The following is a 17,303-nucleotide window of genomic DNA, read 5'->3' as shown; positions in this document are numbered from 1 at the left end:
CCTGTGTGTGAGTAGGAGCCTGTGCATGTGTATGAGTGTGTCTGGGGAGCCTGTGTCTGTGTGTGTGAGAGTAGGAGCCTGTGCACGTGTATGAGTGTGTCTGGGGAGCCTGTGTGTGTGTGGGTGTGTGTGTGTGAGTAGGAGCCTGTGCACGTGTATGAGTGTGTCTGGGGAGCCTGTGTCTGTGTGTGTCTGTGTGTGGAGCCTGAGAGACAGGGCTGTGCAGACAGAGCAGATTAGCGAAAAGTACCCTGGCGTTGCTGTTGTTGTCTGGTTCACAACTGATGTAAATTTTCAAAATCAAACAAAAGTAGAAAAGATAAATATTATTAACAAATTAAGAGAAAAGCCTCTGTAAGTCTGTGACCCTGGGATTGATGGGCAGCACATCTGCTGCAAGGCTGTTAGTTTCCTTACTTGTCTTAGTATATTTGTCTTGTTCCCTGGGACAGTCCGACGCACCCCTGCTGACTTTTGATTGGACCAGTATTGGGTGTGTCCCAAATAGAGAGCTGTATATAAAGAGCTCTAGCCTAACACACCTTTGCATTTAGCATCTGCCTTGTGGCAGTGCTACCACTTTTGACCTTGATTTCCTAGCCTTGCATTGTGATCCCTTGTTCCTGCCCTTGTATCCATTGCATAAATCTTCCTGTTTCGCTAGCTCTGTCTCCAGAATCCTGCTTGCCTCCAGTTCCTGTGTTTGTGTTCTGTGAGTCCATTGCTCCTCCTCTGGTTGCCTGGTTCCTGTCCTGGCCTTGTTCCTGAGTTCTTGATTCCTGCTCAGCTCCTGACCTCCGCCTCCTTGCCTCCCAGGTAAGTGCCTTCCCTTTTGGGCAGCTCTGATCGCCAAGCCCATGATGGTTGGTGGATGCCTGAGAGACAGGGCTTTGCAAAGCATATTATCTTTGCACATTGAGCCTTTGCACTGTTCAGGGTGCCACTTGGTGGCCACAGACAGGACTATCTGACCGACCGACCGACTTAAGCCTTTTATATATATAAATTGTCTAGTGCTAATAAACTCTATGAAGTAAATGTATTTCTCATGGTTTTAGATGAATTCAGATTTTTTTTCTATTGTTTCTGACCCTTCTTTTGGGCTCTATAAAAAGGAAGCTTGTGATGATCTATCTGATGTGATTCAGTGGAGGAGGAGGATAGGTAAAGGTAGCAGGGTGCAGAGTCTCTAGGCGGGGGTGGGAGGGGGAAAGAGTTTCTGATCTACTCTGCAGTGCAAAATTGTGACGGGAATAGCTTAATAAAATCAAGTGCATTTACTATCATTAATCTCAGCTACGTTCCTCATAGCCACCAAACAGGCCTGGTTTTTTATGGTAATTGACATATTCAAACTAATCTAGTTCTTAGACCAGTGTTTCCCAAATCTCTCCTGGAGACGCACCTCACCAGTGTTTAGGATACCCATAATGTACATGCATGAGATAAATGTGCATACATTGGAGAACCAGTGCATGCAAATTTATTTCACGCATAATTGCATATATTCACTGTGGCAATCCTGAAAATCCAGCTGACTAGGTGTGCCTCCAGGAGAGGCTTGCTAAATGCTGGGTTAGACTAGTTGCATCTTATGCATTCATTGTGGTGTTCTGAAAAGCAGACCAGATTGCAGGGAAAGGGGTCACAGGAAGCAAAAGTTGAGAATAAATGTACTGAAATTGCAGGTTCAGTGCTTGGGAAGGCTGTCGCATTGCCAGTAGTGGAAGCCAGAGTTATCCACAGAACAGGTACAGCTCAAGAGTGCGAGCTTTGCCGCACCGCACTGCCCTGTCTGGAAGGCCCCTCTCTCAGGGTGCATGGAATTCTAGCAGCTTTTGGTTTCTTATAATGATTGCAAAGAATTTCGGTGCCAGCTGTTGAAGATGGACAACTACCCGCAGGATTGCCCCAGGAAACAGACCCGCAGTTACGCTAAATAGCCTTCACTTTATATAACACATTCACTTCCAACTAGATGATCACAGTGAGCTGTTTAACCTTCTCCTGTACGCTGTGAGGTTGCTTTGAAGGCCTCAAGAAACATAATAATCACTGCATATAAATTATCCTAATAATAGTAATGCGATAACACTGACCGCAGCATAGTTAGACTGAAGCTGGCTTCTGGTAGTCTGGAGAATAATTTATTTATTTACTTCAAAATACTCATAAACTGCTTAGAACCAGTTGATCAAACTAAGTGGCGAAAAGGGTTTATTAGAAAGTCCGGCACCCCCTCCAAGAGACAGCAGCCAGGAGATGCCACACCCCGAAGCACGAATCAGTGCCTTCCTGCCTCCCTTGCCCACACAATGTCCTGAAAGTTGCAGTGCAAAAATAGAATTTTTATAAAATGCGAAGAAAAAAACGTCTCCCAACACTTAACTTTGGGACCCTGTCAATACTGCCATGGGTTCTAATGTGTGAACAGTTTGCATTACTGACTCCCGAGCTCTGAGTCAGGCTCTGCTGGTAGGCTGGCGAGGGCTGGCATGTGGGCTGAACGAGTGAGTCACCAGAGGAGTTTTTAAACAGGAATATCGGAGAAAACAAAGTATGTCCTCGGTTGGTGTTTCTTAAGCTTCAAGCAAATTGTTGTGGAGTTGTATTATCATTAAAATGGGGGGGTGTTGGGGGGAGGGGGCTTGACGATGGCATCTTCATCTAAGCCGTGGGAAGCAAAGTGCAGGCATACCAGAGGGGGTCTCTTGAATGCCATGGTCAGTGGCCCCTCCCCAGGACTGCCCTGTGACGGCTGAGTTACAGAGGCAGGCAAGGGATGGAGGAAATCCCTGTGATGGAATGGATGAAGGGTCCTAGCCCTGGGCTGGGACGAGTCTGACCGAGCAGGAAGAAGCCTAAAAGAGCAGATCGAAATGTATCTGTATCTGAATAAATATTACAAAAGGAGCACTTTAAGGGTTGAAATGTAGCTCAGCTTTTATGCTAATTCAAATTTTTTAAAATCATTTTGGCAAAAATTGGATGATTTTGTTTGCTTTCATTGCCAATTGCTTTATCGAAAACATGTTTGGTTTTTTTTACCCTAGCACTGCTTCATATTTATACATAAAGCTAAAAAAAAAAAAAGGCCCTCCTGAAAGCCTGGCAGCCTGCAGGCACGGATGTGGTCGGCCGCTGCCTGCCAGGCACTGGTTCAGTGTTAGTGCCAGTGCCTTGTCCATCCCCTGCAAAACCTCCAAGATATGCGCAGAGACCTCAGACGTCAGCGGCGATCCTCCAAGAAGAGGGGGGGGGGGGCGGGGCTAAGCATGCACCTCCCCCCCCCTGCAGAGAGGCCCAGAGCGGGCAGGGCCTGTGAGCTCAGGCTTAGGCCTCGCACTCACTGTGTGCTGTGAGGATGACCTCTGGAGCTGAGGTCCAGCGGGGAGAAGGCAATGGTGGCAGCAGCGAGAGGGGTGGGGGGTGGGGCCTATCGAGGTCTGAGCAGGATTGGAGGGCGGGAAATCCGCACGGGCTTTCACTTTTAATATCGGCGTGAAATCTGAGGGGTAAAAAGTATCCGCAGAGTTTGCACTTATCTGGACAGTCTCAGGATTATCCAGGGATTATCCAGCGCACGGGTTTACGCCTGGTTGGGCGCGCGTTTTGGACGTGTTAGACTAGTGACCGACGCAGTAAGGAGATTAGCGCATCCCAAAATGTGCGCCCCCAACAAATGTGTACCTGATAGCGCCCGTCAGGTGTAAAGTGCATGTAAATGAGGACATTAGTGATCACCGCCCCCATGCAGGAAAGTGCTGGGCGCTCAACACGCACTTTTTTTTTAATGCGGCAGATTTAACTCCAGCCTCAGAGGTGGAAAAAAAAATAAAAATTAGGATTTTCTGTGTTGCGATGTGCATCCTCCTCTTTAGCATCGTTGGGACACTTTCATTTGCCGCTTGCGGTGGAGAAAAATAAATGTAGATTTTTGACTTGATTAAAAGAAACCCGCTTTTCATAGGACCTCATGATTTGGACGTCCATAGCAATATTTTGCTGAGGTTACTGAAGTGAATTATAAGAAGCGGGCGCCCAGTGCAATAAACTATCGAGCACTAGGGATGAACCATTCTCCCTTAGTGCACCCTTTCCAATGCTGCCTCTCATTTAAATATTGCTTTGAGCGCTCATGGTGTTGTGGCTGCGCGCATCTTGAGATGAGTGCTCCATGCTAGCGCCCGTTTTCAGTGTGCATTTTACTGCATCGTCCCCTAAATGAATAGCAAGTGGCCATTTGCCCATAGAAACTGCTAGAAGAGCTCTGATCTCAGAACACGTTTATCAGGTTATTGGATATCTTAAACTAAAACATGGTATCTCAACACTTTTGACTTGTGCATTTATTCAAGTCATTTTCAAGGATTTGTGTGCATACATTTTTTATACAATTTGCTTAATTCATACAAGCACAACTTACATGTGCAGAAACTTACATTTTCTGCACATAACACAGTATTTACATGCATAACTTTTGAAAATAAATGGGACTGAACATGAGAGAGAGAGAGACTAGCAATCTGGGCCTCACACTAGATAGGTATTTATATCTCTATGGGAATTTGTGAGATTTGTGCACTGTCTAACAGTGCACAAATCTCATCTTTGGGTGAGTTTCCTCACTCCGAAGGTCATCAATTCTTCACAAGAGAGCACTGTGCTGTTCATACTTCTCACTTTGAATGTCAAAGTGGCCCCTAACCCCTACACTAATACGTAAACCTCACCTTGAGTTGCTAGGTGGGCTTCCCATAGAGATATAAATACCTACCTAGGAGGAGGCCATCATGGTCTCTCTCTCTCTCTCTCTCTCTGTAGAAGGGCAATGACAAAGGTGTAGTTAAAGCCATGCAATATGGCTTTGCAAAACTGTGAGTCTAGGCCACATGTCCCAAACTCCTCTTATTTTTTTCTCATTTGCATCGCACCATGGGTTATGGTTCTTTCGCATGTGTCAACGCTTGCGAAAATGCCATATAGCACTGATAAACGACCCCCTAAGTTTGTACCTGAGGCAATGGAGGGTAAAGTGACTTGCCCAAGGTCACACGGAGCGACAGTGGGACTAGATCTATTTAAAAGCTCACTGCCAAGAATAAGCAATGGCTTTTCCTCCATTAACTTATGCAAACTTCTCTTAAATCCCGCTATGCTTGTCACCTTGACCACGACCTCTCGCAACAAACTGCAAAGCTTGATTATTTGCACTATTTCTGCCCGCAGGCTGTTGCCCAAACATCTGGCGTCCTGGGATCCCAAGGCCTTGACAGGAGTTGGCCACCAGCAACCTGCTGGTCAATTCTGCTTGGTTCCTAGGGAGTTGTAGGCTGCTGGTTCCAACCGTGGCCTGCAGTATTGTTAGGTTGATCTTCCTTTCTCCGCCCTTTGGTTTGGACTGATTACTTCTCCCCTTGCCTCCACTCCTGAGGGAGAGAAGGGTGGGTTGTTTGCAGCACTGCCACCTCCCAACTATGTCCCTGCTATTGTCATAAAATATGATGGCAAATAAGGACCATTAGAGCCCTCTAGTCTGCCCAGCTTGACTCCTGGTGCAATGCCTGAGGCCCTGGCCGATCTCCAGCTTTCCCCTCAGTCTTTGCCACTCGGATACTGTCACATTCCTTTGAAAAGGCTAATAGCACTTACTTGACATGAGAAGAATGCATATAAATATTTCCAGGGCATATTTCTATTTCCAGTGGCACTATAGGAAGGATATATCCTTACAGACATTTTCAGAAGTGCAATCCATGCTATACAGTATTTATGCAAATTGACATATTAATTCAAGGCATATTGGCTCCAGGATATGGTATTTTGTTTGGTGGTCTTGCGCCATTAAATTAATAAACTGTAACCTTCAGTCTTATTCCCACTTATTATAGGTGCCACAGGAATAAGCGTGATTTCAGCTGATATATTTTGCCTGGTGCCACATTAATAGAAGGACGTTGTCTAGTCTACAAGGCTTGGTTAAATGTTCCATCTCTCAATCTTACAGCCCATTGCCATGTGATATAAAATTTAGCTTCCAGTCTGCTCTCATATCTAAAAGATCAGTAGTCAGACACTTGTGAATTTTGTAGCAACTCCAGTTCTCACCATTAATAACGAGGAACCCATCTGAGTTGTTAATCAAACTTTTTGGCAGGGTTAAAGGAACAGCTAAACTCCTACAGGATGCCCCATAATAGGATGCAACGAAATCTGTCAATTAGCTTGGTAAAGTGAGCGTGATGAAAGAAACTCATGGCAGTATGGTGGTGTGTCAGACAATTCTTGATGATTCACCAAAGACTGAAAGTCTTCAGACAATCATTTGGAGCTTTTGCATTTCTGGGTTTTGCTCTCTGTCAGGATCAATGCAGTATTGTACTTTTCTGTGGCTTTGACTTCCTTTTCAAAAAATCCTCTGCGATGGGATTGGTACTGTCTGCTTTGTCATTTCTCCAGGAAAGTAGCTTTAACAACCTGTTTAATACCTGTGGCCATTCTGTACACGTCGGCTGTGAAGCTCTCCAAATTGGTGTTGGTATCAGATGGGAACTCAATAGGTGTTCTTCTTGTAGCTGTCTAAGAATTGCACAGTATTTTTTTTTTTAAAGGGTATTACCCAATTATTCCAGGGGTTCTCAACCCGATCCTCGGGACACACCTAGCCAGTCAGGTTTTCAGGATATCCACAATGAATATGAATGAGATAGATTTGCCTGCATGCACCCAAGGACTGGGTTGAGAACCACTGCATTATTCTGTGTTGTCCTGTAAAAGTTGAATACCCTTTCTAGCTTTTAGAATGTAGTACCTTAGCTTTTGAGTATATTGTAGTTCCCACAGCAGTCTAGAGGGATGTTTCTCTTTACACAGGCAGAGGTGTGCTGAGGGGGGGTCTGCCCCGGGTGACAACAGGGGGAAGGTTGCCATTGCTGCTGGCAGGAAGGTATTGTGGCAACGCGGAACAGTGACGGGGCAGGGGAAACCCCCTCCACCAGCAAAAGCAAGGAGCTGCAGTGGCATTTCCTGGAGCCGGTGCGGTGGCAAAGAACAGGCCCAGTGTTGCCGACGGTGCTTTGGGAGCCAGCAGCTGAAGAAAAGGCCCTGCGGTGCCGCCGCCGGCCGAAGAAGGGAGAGACTGGCCCTGTGAGAGTAAGTACCAGTGTATGAGGAGGGAGGGTGTGGGGTGTGTGTGTGTGTGTGTGTGTATGAGGGTGTCTGGGGGTGTGTGTGTGTGTGTATGTATGAGATGGTGAGTGTGTGTGTGTGTGCCTGTGGCTGCGTATGTGTGAGAGGGTGCCTGGGGTGGGGGGCGAGATAGAGCAAGCATGTATGTGTGTATGCATGGGTGAGATAGGAATCCTGTGTGAGAGATAAAGAGGAAGCGTGGATGTGTGAGAGAGAGAGATGGAGGAAACGTGTGTCTGTCTTTTTCACACACAGACACTCAAGTTCCCTCTGTCTCTTACCAAGCATGTATGTGTGTGTAAACATATTTTGTCTGTGTGTGTGTACTCCCAGTTCATAACAATCTCAGAGTGACAGGTCTGGAGAGTGGTTTTAATTACTGGGTGTTATTTGATGTCTGCTGTTTTGAAATATTTTTTCGATGTTTGTTTAGGAAATTTTTTAAAATTTGTACAGAAGCTTCTAATAATTTAAAATTATTCTGTTCATCAGCTGTTTTGAAATGTATATTTTTTTAGTATGGTTTTACTGTTCTGATTGATTTATATTTCTTGATTGTATTGTTTTGAGGAATAGTGATTTTCTGCTTTTCTATTGCACTTCATACAGAATCTGGGTTGTGCTTTCCAGTTCAGTTTTTGTCTGCATGTATACATGTGAGAGAGAGAGAGCGAGAAATAGAGGAAGTGTGTGAGACACAGAGAAAGTGTGTGAGTGAGAGATGGAGGAAGTATATCTGTGTGTGAGAGAGGTACAGAAAAAGTGTGGGTGTCTCTCTCACCAAGCGTGTATGTGTGTTTATGAGAGAGAGGGAGCATATTGTGTGAATGTGTGTGTGTGTGTGTGCATGCATGCCCTTATACAACAATCTTAGGATGATAGAAAAGGAGAGCATGAGATTTTAAAATCCTTATTAGTTTTAATTATTGGGTGTTATGTGATGTGTCTGCTGTTTTGAAATATTTTATTGATGTTTAGGAAATTTTAAAATTATATATTGGGGGTGGGAGGTGCCAAAGAAGTATCCACCCCAGGTGCCAAATACTCTAGGTACGCTTCTGAACACAGGAGTAAATTTTCAGAGGCTTCGCCAGGGCTTGTTTATATAAACTTTAGTAACATTAGCCATATGCGCTTAAGTGGATTCATAACTTGCATCAAAGTGGTTGCATAAAATAGAGACGTTCTGGAAGGTGTGGGGAATGTTATGGATTTACATAGAAATGACGACAGAAAAGGACCAAATGATCCACCCAGTCTGCCCAGCAAGCTTATGCCAGTATCTGCCGCACTGTGCAGTTAACCCCATGCTTGTCAGTTTCCCAGACCATAAACGTCAGGGCCCTCGGATGCTGTCTGAATCCAATTTTCCCTAACTCCTGCCATGGAAGCAGAGAGCAATGATGGAGCCGCAGCAAAAGTATCGGGCTTAATGATTAAGGGTAGTAAAAGCCACATCAGCAAGTTACCCCCATGTTTATTTGTTCCCCAAACCATAAAAGTCGGGGCCCTCATTGTTTGGTGTCTGAATCCAGTCCCCCTTTTCCCACTGCCGGTGAAGCAGAGAGCAATGATGGAGTTGCATTTAGCCTTGATACTGTTATTTGTTAAGGGCAGCAACTGCCACACCAGCAAGTTACCCCTAGTTATCCCCATGCACTCTTTTCTTTAATCACGCATGTAATTTGAATTTCATGTTATGTATGTAAGCTGTATGCCATTAACATGCATACATTTATGCCTGCATTTTTCAGCAGTCACCTGTGTATCAGGCATTCGATGTTCAGACTCAATCTGCGTGCACATCTTGTGATTTGTGCGTGTTTGAAATTACCTATGCAACTTTGCCGTTTGACGCACCACAGAGAATTGCTTCCTAGTGCCTTTGCAACACATTGATCTCCCCTCCCCCTTCTTCTTTTAAAAAATGCCCTCTCTGCTCAGTACATTTTACTGCTGGCATAGACGCATGAGGTCTTTATCTTTTTCAGAAACCTCTTCTCTTTTTGTGGCATTCTATTCCTGATTTCCACATGGAAAGAATTCAGAGATCCCAAACAGAGCTTCTGTAACGATCTTCTAAATAAAAAAAAAAAAAATTTGCAAAAGCTTTCAGTTTAATGCACTTTTCTAGAATGAGTTTTTCTGTGGACATTTGGAAGGGGGAAAAAAAAAATCCTTGACATGTTTCCACGCCTCCGTTAGCTACTCAATCTGCTCGTTGACTAGAGCCAGTTGGAAACGTTTCTTGGACATGGCCTCTATCTTCATTTACAGGAAAGTGAATTAATTGTTAAGTTGGGGGACGGAAGAACTCGAAAGGCTTTTGAACCTCATGTTCGGGACCCATTGCTGAGCCAGTGTCCTGATTAGCCCTGATGAGTTCCGGAATATTCCGTTAAATAAAAGCAGGCTCACTGCAGGAGAGTCACTTCTACTTTTTCCATCTCTAAAAAGGGCCATTAAAGAGAAGTCTTTTCAAAGGCAAGACCTTAGTTCAGTTATCAGTGTTTCTCTCCTTCATGTTCTTCTCCCTGCCCCTTGCTATTTACGTAAATCCTGCTGGACTGGCAAAACCAATAGAAAAGATGCTGATGAGTCATATAGGTGCCTCACCTACCACTTACAGGTGCCTGCTAATCCAACCCAAGCAAATTTTATATAGTGAGTATCACATTTATGTTTAATTATTGTTAGATTGAGTGTTTCTGTATTCTGTGCTCTCCCAGCATGGAACAGTCTCCCTTCTGTAGCTAAAATTACCAGTCAATGAAGTTCTGCACCAAAATAGGAGCTAATAAGGAAATCAGTGTTCACGGACTGTCTGTAGTCTGTAAGTCTGCACTGTGGTCTGTGGTTGTTGCAGGATCTTCGTGTTAATCTATATGATTGATTCTCAGATACAGAAAATCTGTAGATCAAAGTGAAAACAAAATGGGTTTGCTTGGTCTCCAGGTGCAGTTTCCCCTATCCACAGTACTCATGAGCTCAGGAAGGATTCCAGCAGCCAGAAGCATGGTCAGCTCTCAATAGAAAAGCCAGAGAACAGTGGAGTCGATATAGAAATTCAGTACAATACAAAAAAATACAGTAAACCTCTTTAGATGTTAAGATGCTACTTGTAGGATTAGGCAGCAATGAAGATGTCATTTTGGATTTATTTTTAACTATGTCTTGCTCTCTCATATGTTTCCTCCCACATCTTGTTCACAGCTTGATTGGCAGATTGCTGGAGTACGTGCCCTGCACACATGGCTTTGCTGATGGAATCTACTTAGAAAAAGAGAGATTGTAACAGTTCCTGGTCTCAGTATCCATCTGCAAACCACGCTCTGCAGCATGCTAGACGCATGCAAGTGGCAGAATGGGAATAACGATCCATTTCTGACTGAAATCACTTAATTACCCGGCAGAGTTTGGTTACTGAAAAGTTGGCAGGGAATTGAAAGTGCCACCTGCATCTCAGGAATGTTAGAAACCTTCAGCAGTGACATGGAGAAAGTTAAAAGAAGTCTCTGTACTTGCTCTGATTTTGGAATGCCTGATGCCGCGCTGCTGATCTATTAAAAAAAACCCAAAACCAAATTAGGTCATGGTTCCAACCTTAACCTTATGCCCACCTCATGTACAGAAAAAGCACAAATGGATCAATTGGTTGGAGCAGCCCTGACTCTGGAGGATTATAAAGACTCCCCACAGGGCACTCAGCACATTTTCACCTGCACTTTATTTGAGCTCAGTTTTTATGCCCAATGCAGGAAGGGGTTTTGTGCACAAAACCAGTGTGCATACAGCAGGGTGCCTTGGCTAGTGCCCTGGCATGGGAATCCGATGCTGATGGAGGCAATAGCTTTTACCCTCCACTGCAGAGAGAGGCGTTACATAAACCAGTGTCTCCCAACCCTCTTCTACAGGCACACCCAGCCAGCCGGGTTTTCAGGATTGCCACCATGAATATTCATGAGAGAGATTTGCACCCTGGGTCTCTCTCTCATCCACCTTCATTGTGGCTGCCCTGAAAACCTGACTGGTCAGGTGTCCCTTCGGGAGAGGGTTGGGAAACACTGCACTAGGGCATACAGAGGACCATACTGAATAAGCTAGGGAGCAGGAACGTTATCTGGGTAAGGATACCCAGATAACTTTACTCAAATATTCGGCGGAACATATCTGAAAATAACTTAATCCCTGGTCTCCACCACAGTCGGACTTATCCAGATAACTTGGACCTGGATTCACCATTCTACCGCAGAATGGTGAATCCAGCGAAAACGGGGGGGGGGCGGGCCTGCGAAAGCCGGCAGCCATCGCACCACCGCGGTGTTATCGCTGCCGGCTTTCGCACCCAATAGCGCCACCGTGAAAGGTGGCGATATTGGGTGCGCTACTGGCTACGATAAGGTGGCTTACCTTATCGCCGCCAACGAAGACATTGCGGAGTCCGCCCCGACTCTGCCCCTAGCAAATTATTGCACGTGAAAAGGGACTTTTCGCATGCGATAAGCTTTACAAAATGACCCCCTATATTTGATAATGCTGAATATCAGCGCTGGCCGGCCATATCAAGGCCCCCTTAAAACCCCGGCTTCTTGAGGCTGCTCTTAAACTCTGACTGTCCCTGATCGTAGTCTTATTGCATTTCACCATATTTTCTATAATGAAGACACTTCCTGAAATCTCTTGTTTGTGTGAATTGAGTGGATCGTAAGCTCCACGGTGAAGGGACTGGGCTATGTGCATCTGTACAGTGCTGCATATGTCTAGTAGTGCTATAAAAGTGATAAGTAATAGTAGTAGTAGCAGTAGAGGCAAATGGAGCTACAATCCGTACACTTATAAACTGCAGCCCATCGCCCCATGGCTTGCATGTATTACTGTGATGTGCGTTTTGTGCTCTCTGTTCTGACAGTAAGACTGGAAGCAGTGAGAAAAACGCACAAGAGGGCATTCTCCGGACATTTATTATGCCGGGCTGCTGTGCTATCAGTTCAGTAGGCCTTTTGCAATGGCTGCATTTAATTATAAAAGAGAGTTTGCCTGGAGGGAAGGATAAATCAGAATGCTTTCCAATGCAGAATACATAAAGGGGTTAAAAAGTAGCCAGCAAAGAAAGCAGATATCTGTATAATGTGTGCATTTGTTAGATGCAGGACACGAGCCCGAAAATCAATGTGAATCTCTCTTCCAAACCTCCCTACCTATGGTAAAAAGGACACTTGTTCTGGAGCACTTGAATAATTTTAAAACCCCTCCAAATGAATAACTTCCATGGACTCTAAATCAGGATTCGATTTTTGCCATAAGGAAGCTGTGCTTTGCCAGCCTCTATTCCTTGGGACTCTCATATAAAGAGATTTCTAGGGAATGGGTAAAGACTGATTGTTTTTAGCATGATGACATTTTTTGAGGACTGGATCAAAAGGCTGCCACTTTTCCATAGGCAGGGCAGGCACATCAGGAAGGAAACGGAAACATTAACGATGGGCAAAGTAAACTGGACGGACGACTTGGGTTTTCCTATAAGTGCATTCACCCTGCAGCTCCTCGTTACCTCTCATTTTATTTCCCCACACGCTCTTCTTCCCAAACTTTGCTCGTTGGGCAAGATGCTCTTCTTATCTGCACCCTATCCAAAGTCTTGTCCCTGCGCCCTCCAGCTGGCTGCACCAAATGTGTGCGCCAGGCTCCCTCTCTTACGAGATTCGAATCCAGCCTGAAAACTCATCTTTTCGAGGCTGCTGTAAATATCTGAAACCAGTGGACATTTTCTAAATAAAAGAGGTACTGGGTCAAGTCCAGCAGCAACCTCCACTGTTTCCTAATAGAGAAGGGGGGATAGTAAAGAAATTTCTGGGTTCGTGACCTGGCAGAAAATCACCACTGCCAGAACCCCCATTTTTCCAGCTCCTGTAACAGCTTTATCAGTCTGGGCTCTACACCGGGGAGGGCATTTCTCAGGTTCTCAGACAGAACTGGGGCTGATAGATATTCTATGCCTACTTCACATTATACATTAAAAACAGAGTTCTCCTTAAATCATTTCCAGTTCTGAAGTATTGTTTTATTTATTTAAAAATGTATATTCTGCTTTTTCCAAAAGATTCTTGCATGTGATGACACTCAATTTAAAAGTTGCCTCTCATCAGCTTAATCCCACCTACCTTAAATCTTCACAGTCAAGGTATTGCTGACTTAAATTAAAGCCTTACATTTGACTTTCGTTGTGCATCCTTTTCTGACCAGACTGCACGCTCCAAATACAAGGCCTGTCCATTACTGTGACTCTGAACAGTGCTGCATACATCTGGTATGTGCTATACAAATCAAGGTGATGATGATGATCATCATCATCATCATGACAATATATGAGATACCAAAATCTAAGAGGCCACTGTGAGTGCTGTATAAGAAAGGTGGGCAAATACAGGAGCTTTTTAAGGGAATATGAGCTACAAGCTATGCATTAAACATGAGAAGTTGCAGGGGCCTATGGGGATGCATACCAGAGATACTTCACAAGCTTATTTTGTAGAGGACTCAACTGAGAATGCTAAGGACTCAAATTCTAATCCCACCTCTGTTTGTATCCTGAAATTAGTTTGATAATTTATGAGTACAGCGTCCCTTTTATGGAATCTAGCAGGGAACATATTGGCATGCAGTTGCTATAGAAAGAAAATATCCTAGATTGTCATGAGAATGGGAGCATTCTGTAAAGTTCTTATTTCACCTTTTATTATGAAAATGTAATTCCTCGTTGTTATTTTAGAGTTTTAATTTTCTGCCATTTGTCATTATCTTCCTTGTCACAAGAGTGACATGATATGAATTTTTAATGACTGACAATGACATGTTCTCATTATTTTTGTGGCAAACATCTTACTGAGAGCAGAATATTGCTAGTTAGGGTATCATCACGAGAGAACTTTCATTCAGAAATGAAAGTGAAACGAAATTAGAACATGGGATTTTTTTTTTCATTGTTTTGATCATAAGCTTCACAATGAAAGTAATTCCTGCCTATCTAAGCAAGTGCTACTGTGCAGGGCTGTACAGAAACACACAGAGTCCCTTCTCACAATCTAATTGAGGGAAGCATGCAGGGCAGAAGAGACTTTGGGAATTTCATTTATTAAGAAAATGGTTAAAATCTATCAGGCTGTGAGTGGGATAATCGGGGGGGGGGGGTTAAGATTTAAAAGCACCTCAAAAAATATGGGTTTTTAGACTGGGCTGGAATATGGCAGGGAGATTATTTCGGGCAGGAAGACTATTTCAAGCATGTACTGCAGCCAGGTGGAAAGTGAAAAGTTGGGAGGAGAAGGGCAGAGATAGAAGTGACTTGCCCAGTGAGCGGAGTGAGTGCCCGAGGAGGGACGTAGAGAGAGATAAGGGAGAAGAGGCAGTGAGGATCTGCAGAGTGAAGGCTTTTTGTAAGTGAGGCTTGAACTGTATGTGGGGAGCCAAATTAGTCACTTGAGAAGAGAGGCTACGTTGGTGAAAGATAAGTCAGGCAGTTGAATTCTGGATAGAGATGGTTTATTGGGAGACCTGAAATGGGCAGGCTGCAGTAGTCTAGGCAGAAGGTGATGAGAGAGTGGTATGTGTTCAGAAAGGAAGGGATGTTATAGTGAGAGAGAAATGGATGTGTGGGTAGAGAAGGAGAAAATGGAGTTGAAGATGACCCCACGTTTTTTGGGCTGAGGAGAATGGAATGATGACCATGTTCTTCACAGAAATAAAGGAGGAAAAGGGGAAATGGGTTTGAGAGGAGAGATCAGGAGTTTAGTTTAAGGTGACAGTGAGACATCTAAGCAACAATGTCAGGCAAGCAGGCTGAGATTTGGGACTGGATTCCTGAGGACATTTCTGGTGTAGAGAGGTAGACTTGGGAATCATCAGCGTAAGGATGCTATTGAAAGCCAGCAGATCAGAGCACTAAGGGTGAGGAGTAGCCAGGTGGCTAGAGCAGGGGCCACCACCCAGGGAAACCAGGGTTCAATGCCGTTGTTGCTCCTTGCGATTTTTGTGCACGTCACTTTATCCTCCCTTGCCACATCTACAAAATTAGGCCTGGATTTGTCAAAATGCGATAAGTATCGCATGCGATAGCAAAAGGGGTGTGTTTTATGCTAATATACAGTTTATTGCAATTTGTGCTAATTACCAATGCGAAGAGCTAAGTTTGTGCAAATTGCAATAACATTTTCAGACTTTGCGATAAGTGCCAGACCTGTTGTATTTCCTGCTTTCAACCACTGGGGGACCATTGTTAATGGTCCCAGGGAGGGGAGAGAGAGTGACTGACTGACTGACTGACTGACTAGCCATAATGTCTTCTCCCCAGATAGGTATTTGTGGCAATGTTCTCTCAACCTAGCTTGATGGACTCTCTACCTGGGTAACATCAAGCTAGGTGGAGAGAACATTGCCCAAATCTCATCTTTGGGTGAGCTTCCTCACTCCGAAGGCCATCAAATCTTCACAAGAGACCACTGTTCTGTTCGTACGTCTCACGTTGAATGTCAAAGTGGCCCCTAACCCCCTACACTAATACCTAAACCTCGCCTCGAGTTACTAGGTGGGCCACAAATACCTATCTGGGGAGAAGACATTATGGCCTAGCACATTTTGATAAATGACTCCCTTAGATTGTAAGCACTCTGGGGGATAGGGAACTACCTAAATATAATACACTTTGACGTGCCAACAAAAATAAATAAATTAGTATAAGAAAGGGAAGAGAAGAGGGCTTAGGACACAGCCCTAAGGCACACCAATTGATAGTGAGATGAAGGTGAAGGAGGGTCCATCAGAGGACACACTAAAACTGCAATGGGAAAGGTAAGAAGAAAACCAAGGCAGGATGGGGTTCACACATCCAAGTGAGGACAGACTATCAAGGAGTAGGTGACAGTCAACAGTGTCAAAAGCAGCAGACAGGTCAAGGAGTTTTGAATGGTTTGAGATGAAAGAAAATCAAGCAGCCATGTGGAAAAGCATGTTTGAGTAGTTTGGAGGCAAAAGGGAGGATGGGGATGGAATGATAACAGGGCAGGAAGGGTCTAGTGAATTTTGTTTTGAAGAGTAGTGTGATTATGGCATGTTTGAAGGCAGTGGAAACAGAATCAGTGGAAAGCAATAGATTGAGAATGTGACAGATGGAACGACTACAGAGGAAACAGCTGAGGAATGTAGACAGCTGAGTGGCTGATGGGCATGAGGATTGCCTGGTAACATGCCTACCTGGTGCGAAGGTGGCGGACCTCACGCATCACCTAGATAGGATTTTAGACCGTGCTGGGGAGGTGTGTCTGTCGCTGTCCGATGTCTGATGTCTCTGCTCTGCCCACCTTACCTCGTTGGCGACTCCCTCCGGGGTTGATGGAAGGCTAACTGCTGTGGCGTCTCCAGGCCGTCCTCCTCCGGTGTTCCTGGACTGGCTCGACGCTGCAAGCCGCCATGTTGACCAGATGCCTAAGGGCGCGGCCCGACTGATGTACCAGCGTTGGCGCGAACCTCAGGGGCATCCCCCTGAGATGACGTCATCAGCTCCAGATATTTTGTAAAACACTCTATCCTGATCGACCGGCTCTCAGACATAGGCATCTCAGGATCAGCCCTGGAATGGTTCAGATCCTTCCTACACAATAGGACTTTCAAGGTCAGAATCAGCAACAAGGATTCCCTCCCGGTCAAATCCTCTTTCGGAGTTCCCCAAGGATCCTCTCTCTCCCCCACCCTCTTTAACATCTATCTTCTCCCCCTATGTCATCTACTCTCAAGTCTTAAGGTCACACACTTCATATACGCAGACGATGTTCAGATTCTGCTGCCAATCACTGACTCCATCTCCAGCACCATCAACTTCTGGAACAATTGTCTACAGTCCATAAACTCACTCCTATCTAGCCTTAACCTAGTACTTAATACGTCAAAAACAGAACTTTTGCTTATCACTCCAGATGAGAACCTTCAGCCTACCAACAACCTAACCTCACCACCAATGATCAATTCCACTCAAGTAAGAGACCTGGGGGTCACCTTAGACAAAAGGCTGAACCTCAAAGAATTTGTCAAGAACACAACAAAAGAATGCTACTATAAACTACATA

The 17,303-nt window shown here is 44.7% G+C and overlaps 1 long non-coding RNA gene across 1 annotated transcript; it reads left to right on the top strand.

Annotated features, from left to right (window-relative positions):
• The first annotated feature begins 562 nt into the window (after positions 1–562).
• LOC115076161 lies at positions 563–11,336 on the top strand. Its single transcript, XR_003852695.1, has 3 exons — positions 563–816; positions 6,874–7,152; positions 10,402–11,336. It is a non-coding gene; the product is annotated as an uncharacterized LOC115076161 (long non-coding RNA).
• Positions 11,337–17,303: the final 5,967 nt, after the last annotated feature.

The sequence above is a fragment of the Rhinatrema bivittatum genome, chromosome 14, assembly GCF_901001135.1.
Source record: "Rhinatrema bivittatum chromosome 14, aRhiBiv1.1, whole genome shotgun sequence".
Taxonomy (NCBI): Eukaryota; Metazoa; Chordata; class Amphibia; order Gymnophiona; family Rhinatrematidae; genus Rhinatrema; species Rhinatrema bivittatum.
This window is presented reverse-complemented; position numbering and strand designations above follow the sequence as displayed.